The sequence below is a fragment of the Sciurus carolinensis genome, chromosome 2 (assembly GCF_902686445.1).
Source record: "Sciurus carolinensis chromosome 2, mSciCar1.2, whole genome shotgun sequence".
NCBI classification, from domain to species: Eukaryota; Metazoa; Chordata; class Mammalia; order Rodentia; family Sciuridae; genus Sciurus; species Sciurus carolinensis.
In genome coordinates this window covers 86,270,921-86,285,137 of record NC_062214.1, presented here as the reverse complement: position 1 = coordinate 86,285,137, position 14,217 = coordinate 86,270,921, and the positions used below count along the sequence as shown (strand labels likewise).

Sequence of the window (14,217 nt, the reverse complement as noted above, 5' to 3'; positions counted from 1 at the left end):
CCTTAGCACTATAGTGGAAGAGTTCATTAGTTGCAATAGTGTCTATATAGTTCACATGCCTCAAATCTGACCCTTGAGAAAAGTTTACTCTTGTCCTAGAAGACTGAATCCAGGGTGTCTTACTGTACTGTGTAATTATGTACTGTGAAATGTACTGTACTGTGAAATGATAGCCGATTTTAGTTTTCAGTAAGGGTTGCCATATAAAAACTAATTCAAAATTTGAATATGCATGTAAGAATGTATATATCTATACCAAGCTAGCATCTTAAAGTGAAAGGTCTATAATATTTCTTAGGGGAGGTTAGTTTTCTAGAATAATTGATTTTAAAATTAAGACAATGCTATAAGCAGTTACATGTCACAGGCTTATTTCTAACTAGAACTCTTCATTTTGCTTATATTTTCAAAAATAAAAGTTTATATGATAAAGGTCAGGCTTGTTCCTGTTCTAAAAATGTCTTCACACAAATTAATTATATTTTATCTTTTCTAGCAAATTTAAATTTGCTTGTATTCTTGTGAGGCAAATTTAAAATTAAAAAGTTAACTTTTTATAAGGTGAAATCTGGCAATTTGAAAGATAAAAACACTTTGCATCTTTTTATACCTTCATGTATTTCTTATTTAAATCACTATGGATTTAGAAATAGAGTGCTTATAATTTGAATTATGAAAGATGATAAATTAAGTTGTAGAAGAGATGGGAATCTTGATAGCTTTAATATGTTAATGAGGCATTTTGTGTTTATCTGCGGTCTAACCTGAATTGTTTGTAAAGTATCTTATCTGATTTGTAGGCTGAGACTTATAAGTAAAATAATAAATTTATTATAAATAAATACATAAAAGTTTCTTTTAAATTATGATATTATAAAGTACTTCTAAAATTTTGCCTATATCAAAACCATAGCTTAAGACATATTTTTTAAACTTCTCTGATTTATGCTCCAGTTGTATTTAAAGTAAAAGGGACATAAACCTATAAAAAACTCACACTTTGATTTTTTTTTCCTTCCTTATAACCCTAGATTAGTCAGATTTTTCTAGGTAAGCATAAAATTTTTCATTTTAAAAATCAAATACTGGCTCATTTCCAGTTTGACAGTAACATTAAAATAAAATTTGTGGGGCTGGGGAGATAGCTCAGTCGGTAGAGTGCTCGCCTTGTAAGCACAAGGCCCTGGGTTCGATTCCCAGCACCAATAAATAAATAAATAAATAAATAAATAAATAAAATAAAAAATAAAATTTGTGTTAAAGACAGGGCAGAATTTTTCTTTCAATTCAATATGCTGCTTGTGTTTTAAAGTACATGTGACCAGTTTGAAAATAAACCTCCAAGGTTTATCCTCACAAGAGATGGTATAAAACATCTTGTTTGAATTGACTAGATGGGGTTTTCTTAATGTTTAAATATTTTTTTTCTAAATGTGGTATTCATATTATCATTTTCTATCCAATAAAATTGTTTTAGGAAAAATAATTTTATTCACTCAATTTACTATTAAGAAAGGTATATATTCATTTGAAAGAGAAGGATAAAGTCTGTGACTTATCTTTTTTCTTAAAACAACTTTTTATTTTTAAATCTAGATGTACAAATAAGTTGTAAAGATAGTACAAGAGAGTTTTTGTGTCCTATTCACTCAGCTTTTCTTAATGTTAATGTCTTACATAACCATGAAACAGTAATCAAAACTAAGAATCAGTATTGACTTACTAAACTATAGACTCTGAGAATTTTACCAGTTTTTCCACTAATGTCCTGTTGTAGAATAGAAAGGTAACACAGCTAAGAGTGATAGTCAGGATTTAAACTTTTATCTTCTGATCTATAAGACTACATTCTTCTCCCATTACACTCTATTACTTCTCTTAAGAAAAGTAATAAAAAATTCTCTAAGCTTTTAGCTTCTTTGGAGGAAACATGTAATTAGGTAAGACTGAGATTAACTCATCTTTATGTAATGGTTTTCTCATCTTTAAGGGTTTCATCTTTTGAAAACCTGTTGTATATGTTATTTGAGGAAACCACTGGCATAATACTTGAAGTGCTAATTATATGGCTAAATCTCCATTTGATATCTCAGAAGGGATTTTGTAATGACAATGATCATTAATAGTTTTCTCAAAAACAAAAATAATTTATGAATCAGAATACACATTTGCATTGCCGTTAGCAGTCAAAATATCTCAAAAATTTAGTGCGTGTTCAGTAACTTCTTGATAGTCTAATTAAACTCTTAGAAATTATTCTTAGTATAATATTTGCAAAACAAACTTGTATAACTGCAAATGCTTTAAACTGTTTTGTCAATAAACTCATTTTATAGTGGATCAATAAACTCCATTTGTACAGTGATTAAACTGTCTTTATCTTAATGATATTTTACCCTATAGTAATTTTATACTGTCAAGATTAATGATTTTATGTGGAGTTGTCAATTGTCAGAGTTTTTCTTAATATTTTTATTATATTAACAGCCTTTTTGTACACTTAATGTAAATTTAGCTATAGACCAGGCATTAGTTATTTAATGTTTATTTCAGCATGTTAATAACATTCTCAAATCAATAAATATAGAAAATATTTCAAGTAGAATGAAATTGTATGAAAAACTTTCTCAGTTTATATATGTATAAGCAAACTATAGACTTTGTTTTAAAAGCAGTAAATGTTAGTTGACATTTAGTAGGGAAAAAGTCCAACAATTCAGTATTTCTTTTGTAACATTCTAGGATAAAGTATATTGCAGTACTATGTGTGGTAATATAAAAGCTTTACTTAAATATATTTATGTATTTCTTTTGCTGTTGCAGGTAGATCAATAAAGAAAGCACAGCCTTAGTATTCAGAAGAGTTGTGTTCAAGTGTTAGTCAACCACAAGTCATTAAACTCTAGATATTAATTTTTTTGTCCATAAGCAAAGTAGTTGGAGTAGGGTTTCTAAGATTATTTTCAACTTAATTATTCTTTTATTGTTGTTCTTCTAATTTTGTATTGGGATAAAAAATACACATAACAAATTTTATTATCTTTAGCAGTCCATTGGGTAGTAAATGCATTCATGATGGTATGCATCTGTGCAACTCTGTACCCACTAAAAATAACTGCCTAGTAACTTCCCACTTCTGGCAACCACCATTTTTCTGTCTCTCTCCATGATTTTGACTATTCTAAGTACTTCATATAAGTGGAATTATAAGTCATAGACTATTCGTCTTTTTGTGACTTTTTATTTCACTTATAATTTCCTTAAGATTCATCCATGTTGTAGCATATGCCAGAATATTCTTCCTTTTAAAGACTGAATAATAGTCTGTTGTATGTATTTACCACATTTTGCTTATCCACTCTGCTGTTGATGGATACCCATTCAGCTGTTGATGGGTACATGGTTGCTTCCATGTTTTTGCTGTTGCAAATAATGCTGCTGTGAACATGGATGTAAGGATATCTCTTTGAGATCCTGTTTTAGTAGGTGTGAAGTGGTATGTCACTGTAGTTTCGATTTTCATTTCCGTAATGATTTATGATAACGTGCATCTTTTCATTTGTTTTTTGAACAATTTGTTTATCTTTTTTGGAGAAATGTCTTTCAAGTCCTTTGCACATTTATGAATCAAACTGTTTTGTGGTTATTGTTGAGTTTTAGAGTTCTCTTTACATTCTGGATATAAATCCTTTGTCAAATATATAATTTGGAAATATATTCTTCTATTCTGTAGACTATTTTTTTTACTCTTGTCGATATTATCTTTCAATGCACAACATTTTAACATTTTCATCAAGTCCATTTTTTCTTTTATTACCAGTGCTTTTGGTGTAATGTCCAAGAAATCTTTGCCAAATCCAGGGTTTTGAAGACTCTGTTTTTTTCTGACTTTTATAGTTTTGGCCCTTACATTTAGGTCTTTGTGTTAATTTTTGTGTATGGTATTTAGTATGGTCCAACTTTATTATTTTGCATGTGGGTATTTGGTTTTCCTTTGCACCATTTATTGAAAAGACTATTCTTTCCTTATTGAATGGTCATTAACACCATTATCAAATATCATTTCACCATATATTCAAGAGCTTATTTCTGGGTTCTCTATTTTGTTGGCTCTCTCTACCTTTATGATAGTATAATACTTTTGTAATTACTGTACGTTTTGAAATCAGGAAGTGGGAGTTCTCCAGCTTTTATCTCTTCATCAAGATTGTTTTGACTCTTTGAGGTCCCTTGAGATTCCAGGTAGATTTTTATGTGGGTTTTTGTATTTCTGGGGAATATAAAACACCATGGGGATTTTGGTAGGGACTGCACTGAATCTGTAGATTGTTTTGTGTAGTATTGACATTTTACAATATTATGTCTTCCAATCCATAAATACTGGATACATTTCCATTTTTGTCTTTTAAAATTTGTTCATCAGTGTTTTGTACTTTTCCTTTTACAATTATTTCACCTCCTTGGTTTAGTTAATTCCTGACTATTTTATTTCTTTTTGGTGCTATAGAAAATAGAATTTTTTTGGTCATTTCCTTTCCAGGTTGTTCATTGGTAGTATATAGAAATACAACTGATTTTTGTTTGATGATTGTGTATCCTGTCCCTTTACTGAATTCATAGTTGTTTTTTTGTAGTGAAACTTTAAATTCCTTTTTAATTTTCTTTTGTGTGTATTCCATATCTATTTTTGTTGTGGTTACCATGGTGAGTACTTTTAATATCCTAGGTTATAACACTCTAGTTTAAATTTGTTAGTTTAACTTTAGTAACAGAAACTATGCTCTTCTTTAGTTCTTTCTCCACCCTTGTCAGTTGTTGATGTCACAGATTACTCTTTACACATCATGTGTCCTCCAATTTAAACTTAGTTAAATGCATTAATGTCTTAAATTGTATAGAAAACAAAAAATGGAATTACAAACCATTATTAAAATAATAATAACTTTTATACTTTTCCATGGATTTACCTTTATTGAGATCTTTATTTCTTCATACGGCTTTACGTTATTGTCTAGTGTCCTTTCATTTCACTTTGGCAAGATTCCTTAAGAATTTCTTACAGTGCAAATGTAGTAGAGACAAACTTACTCAGCTTTTGTTTATCTGGGAATGACTTAAAGTCTCCTTCCCTTTTAAAGGACAGTTTTGCTGGATATGTAATTCTTTGTTGACAGTTTTTTTTTCCTTCCTCTAGCGCTTTTTAATATATCAGCCACTGCCTGTAGCTTTGTTTCTGATAAGAAATCAGATAATAGTCTCTTTTATGTGAGGAGTCTCTTCTCGCTGTTTTCAAGACTTGTTCTCTCTTCTGTCTTTCAACAGTTTGATCACAATGAGTCTGGGGATAGGTCTCTAAATTCATCCTACTTGGAGTTTGTTGAGCTTCTTGGATGTTTCTATTCATATCTTTCATCAAACTTTGGAGGATTTTGGCCATGATATCTTCAAATAATCTCTCTGCCTCTTTCTCTTTTGTCTCCTGAAACTTCCACATTCACATATTGGTCTACTTGCTGATGTCCTATAGGTCCCTTAGGCTCTGGGGTTTTTTTTTGTTTTGTTTTGTTTTGTTTTGTTTTATTTCTTGCAGTACTGGGAATTGAAACCAGGGACTCTTTACCACTAAGCTACACCCTCAGTCCATTTTTATGGGTCTTGGTAAGTTGTTGAGGCTGGCCTCAAACTTTCCATCTTTCTGCCTCAGCCTCCCAGTCACTGGGATTATAGGCATGTTTCACTGTGCCCAGCCTCTGTTCACTTTTCATCAGTCTCTTTTTTGTTGTTGTTCCTTGTGAGGGTCCTCTCTGTCCCATCCCGCATGGAGGAGAAAAGGGTTAATACCTGGAGGATGATGTTGGCGGTTTTCTCTTACCCAAAAAACTTATCTACTCAGTGAACACACAAGAGCCAATACTCTTTTTAAATGAGAGAGGGCATGATGGGTCTGGCCATAAGAGCTCTGGCCTCTTACAACAACAACTCTCCTAACTCTCTTATTTATAATATACACGTAAAGGGGGCCAGGACCGGGAGGAGCTTCTTCTGTGATGGACAGGATAGGGTAGAGTTAGGGGGGCCATTCTCTTAAAGGGAAAATTCCATAAGGAGACAGGCAACCATTCCATGCAGCACCACATGCTTCCCAGCAGTTCCTAGAAGCCAGGCCTCTGCGTCCCATGGCTCAGCCTAGTCTGATTCTGCTAAACGAGGATGGCTTCCCACAGTTCCTTAGACTCAATAATTACCCTGAATCAAGAGGGCTCTATCCTGAAGACTTAATCACCTCTTAAATGCAGTCACATTCTATACTAAATTCACGTGTGTGTGTGTGTGTGTGTGTGTGTGTGTATGTGTGTTAGGAGATGATTAAGTCTTGAGGGAAGAGCCCTCTTGAATGGGATCAGTGACCGTAGAAAAGGGCTGGAGGGATGCAGCTAGACCTTTTTGCCCTTCCACGATGTAGGACACAGTGTTCAAGGCTATTTAAAATGACCAAACACACAGAAGTAGAATGGTGACTGGAAGGACTGATGGGAGGGAGAAAAGGGGAGTTCTTGTTCAGTGGGTATTAAGTTTCAGTTATATATTGATGATGAAAAACCTCTAAAGATCTCCTGTACTACATTGTGCTTATAGTTAACAAATACTGTTACCCTTAAAATTTTAGAGGGTAAAAATAATAAATTTTAGAAATCCATTAATCCATTCGTATTTGCTATAAATAATATTTTCATTTTTAAGGAATATGTGATACATCCATTAGTAAAGATTAAGCATGCAAGATAAATATATTCATAACAAATCTGAAAAATTCAATACTCAACTGTAAAGTTCTTAGTATCTTACATCCAATAAAAATTATGTATACAAAAAAGCAGGAAAATATAATCCTTAGGCAGGACCAAAGTCAACCAATAAGAAGAGAGAAGAAAGTGAACCACGATGGAATTAGCAGACAAGGACATTAAAGGACATTATAAATATGCACCATATGTTCAAGAGAGTAGAGGAAAACATGAACATGCAAAAAGAGAGAAGAGGAAATTATAAAAAAGAGAGAACCCAGATAGAACTTATAGAGATGAAAAATGCAGTATCTAAATTGAAATTAACAGCGGTTTAGAAACTGTAGGAGAAAAATATAAGCTAAAATCTGAAGATATAGCAATAGCATCTGTCCAAAATGAAACACCAAGAGAAAAATACTTGACAGAAAAAAAGAACACAATATCACTGAGTTATGGGACACTATCAAGCAGTTTAATACAAGTTTTAGAAAATCACATTGTCAAAACCAGTGGCAAAGAAAAAAACCTTAAAAGCAGCCATAGGGAAAAAAAAAAACACCTTATATAACAGATGAACAAATATATAAAAGTTATTTCAGACTTCTTGTCAGAAACTATGCATGCCAAAAAACAGTGAACTTAGAGTCAACCTAGAACTCTTGCCTGGCAAAAAAAGATCTTTCCAAAATATAAAGACTTTTGGATAAACAGCAACTAAGAGAATTTTGTAGCCAACAGAAATTGTGCTACAAAAAAAAAATTGTTAAAAGTTAAAAGTTATTAAAAAATGAAATGATATCAAATGAAAATTTATTTATATTTGCAAAAAAGGAGTAAAGAGCACTAGGAACAGTAAATATGTGACTAGATATAAAAACCCTTTTCCTTCATTGAAGAATCTTTTTAAAGCATATTTTTAAAAAACAAAAATAATGGGTTGGGGTTGTGGCTCAGTGGTACAGTGCTTGCCTAGCATGTGTGAGGCACTGGACTCTATCCTCAGCACCACATAAAAATAAATATTGTGTCCATCTATAACTAAAAAATTTTTAAAAAAACAAAAATAGCAATACATTATGTGATGTATAACATAAATAGAAGTTTAAAAAGTATAGCTAATAAACTAGTAACGGAGATTAAATAAACTAAAAATTACTTGCCAATAATGACAGAAAAGGAAAAGGAATGAGACAAATAGTAATCAAATAGCAGTATAGTAGATTCATATCCAAGTCTGTCAATAATCATATTAAATGTGAATGATCTCAACATTCCAGTTAAAAGAAATTGATTAGATTTTTAAAAGAAAGACTCACCAGCATGGTGACACTCACCTGTAATCCCAGCTGTTTGGGAGACTAAGGCAGGTGGATCTAAAGTTCAAAGCCAGCCTGGGCAACTTAGCAATGCTCTGTCTCAAATTTTTTTATTAAAAAAAAAAGAAAGAAAGAAAGAAAAGAAAAGGCTTGGAATGTAGCTCAGTGATAGAGGGCCCTGGGATTAATCCCCATCACTATTTATTAAATCTCCTTCGCAGTTCTAACAAAAATCTTTTTTTTTTTTTTTCCTCCTGGTACTCTAAATTTTACCAAGTGCTCTATATAGCCAGGGATTTTTGGGGGGTTTTCTACATATTAATTATTGTCCAGACATTTCTTTAAAATCATGTATCAGTTTGAGCGCAGAGGCACATGCCTGTGATCCCATAACTCAGAAGGCTTGAGGCAAGCAGATCACATATTTGAGGCCAGCTTGGGCAACTTAGCAAGGCACTGTCTCAAAATGTAGCTCAGTGGTAGTGCGCCACTGGGTAACCAGTCCCTGGTCACACACCCCTCTGCCAAAGAAAAAAATCACAAATCAGGTAGATTAATGTAATATATTAATTGAGCACTTGCAGCATCTCAGCAAACACCCCCATTTTATTGTTTTGTTGTCATTTTTTCTCTAACTCTTAAAAAAGACTCTTCAATGTTTTTGAACTTTTTCCATTTGGGATATATATGTTGGACCTTTTTAAAAAAACTTTTGTATAAAGTAGGCTATTCTCTGAGTGATTATAGTTCCCTTTTATTTACAAGAAAAAAAGGTAATTCTCTTTAGAGACACTTTCTTTCTCTAGTATGTTGATGGGTCAAGCTAATTGTTTCGGTCTGGTTTGTAGAGTACGGTAGAATAGTCATTTAAGGCTTTTCTTACAGCTGTTGACTGATCCAGTGCTAATATTATGTTCTTAATAATCAATAATATTTCTGGACAGTAGTTCCTAAGATGAGATAAATAAAATTGTGTTATATTACAAAATGGTTTTCTAGGAAAAATTATCTTTTTTTTTTTCATTATCGGGCCTTGAATTCAGCAGCACTCTACCACTGAACTGCATTCCCAGCCATTTTGGTATTTTATTTTGAGACAGGGTCTCTTTAAGTTGCTGAGGCTGGCCTTGAACTTGCAATCCTCCTATCTCAACCTTTGGGTAGCTGGGTTTACAGGAGTGCACCACCACACCTGAATATGAACAAAGGATCTTGATTTGTCAGTTTGTGCAATAAACTGGTATGACTCCATGAGAGGGGTGGGGGCAGGAGGAGGTGGGGAGGCACATTCATGTGCCCATTTTTATTTGTCAGGAAAATAGAAACTGTTAAGTTGTACTTTTATTCTGCCCATTGTCTTAAGGATTTCAGGTATATTTTTAAAAAATTGATGCATTGCTTTATAGTGTTAATTGTTTCAGAGATTAAGATTCTTCGTATTTCCTAAACTACCTACTACATCTTTTTACAGGGAAAAAATAGTGTAGTGTTCAGGATAGCAAGGTAGAATGTAAGGAGGCAATTAATATTCATAGACTTTTTTCAAATGTATGGCAGGAATAATTAAAACACTATACAGAAAGAAGGCAAACCCAGCATTGCCCTTTGCCCAAGGCATTTCGAGAGGGGGGGGGGGGAATACATTCGCATTGTTTCTCCCCTCCAAGAGTTTATTTTTTGATATAAATGAAACACCAAGGGTATATAAGAAATTCATCCTTGAGAATTACAGGTTATCAGCTAGTCTAAAATCGTAGACTAGATGAATGTTTTCTGTTTGTGTGGAAGTTGTGCTCTTTGGGAAGAATGGCAGACAGGAAATTGGCAGAAAGTACACAACTGAGAAATGTTTCTAACAGTGTAATAAATTACTTATTTGACCTCAATTATTAAAGATTATAGAATATCCATATATGGGTGTTTTAGGATTGTTTCCTTTTTCCCTGGAAAGGATGACAGGTGTACTAGCTTAGAATTCCTTGAGCTATCTTAAGGAATTCCTTACAGAAAAGTATATTAAAGTTAGCATATTTAACTTTTAGGTGTTCTATAACTGCCAGGAGTTAGTTTGAGGTATATGAATAACATTTACATGAATCTATATGGTCTCCTAAAGTCTTGAAGCTTGGCCTCCTTTGTCCCATCTTGTAACTAAGGTGGAAATATGAGAAAGCAAAATTTCATAGATTTTGTTTGTTTTTAGTTTATAAACAAAGTCTTCTTGGTTCATCCCTGCATTCAGGCTGTGTAAATTTATACCAAGAAACTAAAAAAAGAAAAAAAAAGAATTAAATATTAAGTCAAGAAATAGACATCAATAACATATTTGAGCACTCTTCCCCTTCAACAATAAAAAAAATGGAAAATACTGGTGTCACATCTTCGAAGTCAGTATATGCTGTTAAACTTCTTTTTAAATTCATTCTCCTTCCTTGAGACAGAGTTTGGGCACTAAGAAATAAGAACAGTCTTGACACTTATTAAAAATATTTGTAGGGTACGATAAGAATCTCAGTTGACAAACCAGATTCTATTGGATTGTCGGGAGGCTATAGCTGCTTTGTGGTTGACTTAAGAGAGAGGAAAGATTTGTAAATCATCTTAATTTCTTGTTTCTTAATTACTGCTTGCCACATTTTGAAACGTAAAGTTTATGGAATGTTATGATTTGTTATTTTATTTTATTTTATTTCTGTGGTGCTGGGTGTCAAATCCAGGGCCTCATGCATGCTGGTTAAGCAGTCTACCACTGAGCTACATCACCAACTCAAGTAGTAATTTAAATTCTGTCTTGAAGGAGCACTTTTGAAAAACATGAATGCAGTGAGTAAACTGTATGGTAGGCCTTGTTGCAGTAAGAAAACACATTCATATATATATATATATATATGATACACATATGTATAAGGGATAAAGGATTTCAGTTTGGGGGATTGGAGTCAAAGATACAGTTTTCTTTTTGCCAAATATTCATAATTCAAGTTTTACCTTTGTAAATAATCATATGATCATACTGCTAAGATCTTAGATTGTTTATATAAATGTCAGTGAAACTTGGTTTTATCCTTTAGACAGTGTGTAGTTATTTATAGGAAATATATTTCTATACATTAAGAAATACCCTTGGATAATATTTCATTTCTACTTCAGCTATCTTATTAGCTTAGGTAAATGGAATTTCTGTATTGTAATTTGCATGCATCTTAAAATTTAAAACCAACAGAAAGTATACCCTTTGCTCAGCGTGTAGTAAGGTCTTTATTAGGAGGTAAATGAAGTTCCTACAGGGCTGAAGTTAATTCAATTTAGTAACCTTCCTATTTGTTTAGAAAATTGTACATCTGGGAAATCTGAGCTTAAATCTTATTTAATTCATATTTATTGCAGTTAAAATTTAGTTTCTGGCCAACATATTATTCTGTGGAAAGGCAGATCTTGTTTGTTTCTTGATTGCTATTCTTTTCAACTTTTATGAGATAATAAAAATTACAGGGGCTGAAGTTGTGGCTCAGTGGTAGAGAACTTGCCTGGCATATGTGAGGCCCTGAGTTTAATCCTCAGCACCACATATAAATAAACAAAATGAAAAATCCATTGAAAACTAAAAAATATTTAAAAAAAAAACTATAGAAGCTTAGAGAAAGGTATTCTTGTCAGGTGAACTTGTACTTTTTTTTTTCATGAGTTATTTGGGAAGATGTTGACATATCTTATATATTTAGTAAATATTTTATTAAATGAATGAATATAGATGAAGATTGTTCCCTTTTTATTGACTTAAAAAAAGTGGCATAACTTCATAAATGTTTTTTCTTTGCCTACCACGAATGTTTGTTATGTGGCAGGCAGTAAAGTAAGTGTCTATTTCATCTTGCAACTACTTTATGAAGTAAACAGTATTACCTCAGATTTACAGATCAGGAAATTGAGTTTGGGAAAGATTATCTAATTTATCCAAGATTGTCCAGTTTACCACAATTAGAATTTAGATCTCAGATTCTAAAGCTCAGATTCAACCTATTTAGTTTGATATTGTCATAGCATTTATAACTCAAAAATATGGAAATGCATTTATTCTAGACTAATTTATCAGTTATTCTAGACTAATTTATTCACATTATTGATTGTTTCCTTTGCTGAGAAAAAACTTTTTAGTTTGGATCTATTCCATTTATTGATTCTTTTTTTTTTAAATTTATTTTTATCATAAACAAATGGGATACATGTTGTTTCTGATTGTACATGGAGTAACGGCATATCATTTGTGTAATCATACATTTACATAGGGTAATGGTGTTGGGTTCATTCTGTTATTTTTTCCTTCACCTCCACCCCTCCTACCCCTCTTTTCCCTCTATACAGTCCCTCCTCCCTCCATTCTTGCCCCCCTCCCGCCCCCCATTATGTGTCATCATCCGCTTATCAGCGAGATCATTTGTCCTTTGGTTTTTTGAGATTGGCTTATCTTACTTAGCATGATATTCTCCAATTTCATCCATTTGCCTGCAAATGCCATAATTTTATTATTCTTTATAGCTGAGTAATATTCCATTGTGTGTGTGTGTGTGTATATATATATATATATATATATATATATATATACACACACCACAGTTCCTTTATCCATTCATCAATTGAAGGACATCTAGGTGCTTCCACAATCTGGCTATTATGAATTGAGCAGCTATGAACATTGATGTGGCTGTATCTCTGTAGTATGCTGATTTTAAGTCCTTTGGGTATAGGCCAAGGAGTGGGATAGCTGGGCCAAATGGTGGGTCCATTCCAAGTTTTCTAAGGAATCTCCACACTGTTTTCCAGAGTGGCTGCACTAATTTGCAGCCCCACCAGCAATGTATGAGTGTACCTCTTTCGCCACATCCTCTCCAACACCTATTGTTGCTTGTATTCTTGATAATCGCCATTCTAATTGGGGTGAGATGGAATCTTAGGGTAGTTTTGATTTGCATTTCTCTTATTACTAAAGATGGTGAACATTTTTTCATATGTTTGTTGATTGCTTGTAGAGCTTCTTCTGTGAAGTGTCTATTCATTTCCTTAGCCCATTTGTTGATTGGGTTATTTGTATTCTTGGTGTAGAGTCTTTTGAGTTCTTTATATATTCTGGAAATTAGTGCTCTATCTGAAGTATGAGTGGCAAAGATATTCTCCCACTCTGTAGGCTCTCTCTTCACATTGCTGATAGTTTCCTTTTCTGAGAGCAAGCTATTTAGTTTTGTCCCAGTTATTGATTCTTGCTTTTATTTCTTGTGCTATGGGGGTCTTATTAAGGAAGTCTGGTCCTCAGCCAATGTGATGGAGAATTAGGCCCGAGACCCATCATACCAAATAGAAGAAAAATAGGTCTGAATCTCCAATAGGTCCTTGATCCATTTTGAATTGCGTTTTGTACAGGGTGAGAGATAGAGGTTTAATTTCATTTTAGTGCATATGGATTTCCAGTGTTACCAGCACCATTTGTTGAAGAGGCAATCTTTTCTCCATTGTAAGTTTTTGGCACCTTTGTCTAGTATGAGATAATTGTACTTATGTGGGTATGTCTTCGTGTCTCCTATCCTGTACCATTGGTCTACCTGTCTATTTTGGTGCCAATACCATGCCATTTTTGTTACTATTGCTGTGTAGTAGAGAGTGCTGGTGGAGTTGCAAATTGGTGCAGCTACTCTGGAAAGCAGTATGGAGATTGCTCAGAAAACTTGGACTGGACCCACTATTTGACCCAGCAATCTCACTCTTCGGTTTATACCCAAAGGACTTAAAATCAGCATACTACTGTGATGCAGCCACATCGATGTTCATAGCAGCTCAATTCACAATAGCTAGATTGTGGACCCAACCTAGATGCCCTTCAGTTGACGAATGGATAAAGAAACTGTGGTATATATACACAATGGAATATTACTCAACAATAAAGAAGAATAAAATTATGGCATTTGCTGATAAATGAATGAAGTTGGAAAATATCATGCTAAGTGAAATAGACCAAGCCCAAAAAACCAAAGGCCAAATGTTTTCTCTGATAAGTGCATGACAATATATAACAAGGGGGGTGGCGGGTGGAAGAGAAGAATGAAGGAACTTTGGGTGGTGTA

At 33.2% G+C, this 14,217-nt stretch overlaps 1 protein-coding gene across 2 annotated transcripts in view; it reads left to right on the top strand.

The window, feature by feature from the left end:
* Glce (glucuronic acid epimerase) overlaps positions 1-14,217 on the top strand; it is an 86,120-nt gene that overhangs the window by 45,734 nt on the left and 26,169 nt on the right. The gene's annotated exons all lie outside the window — the stretch shown is intronic.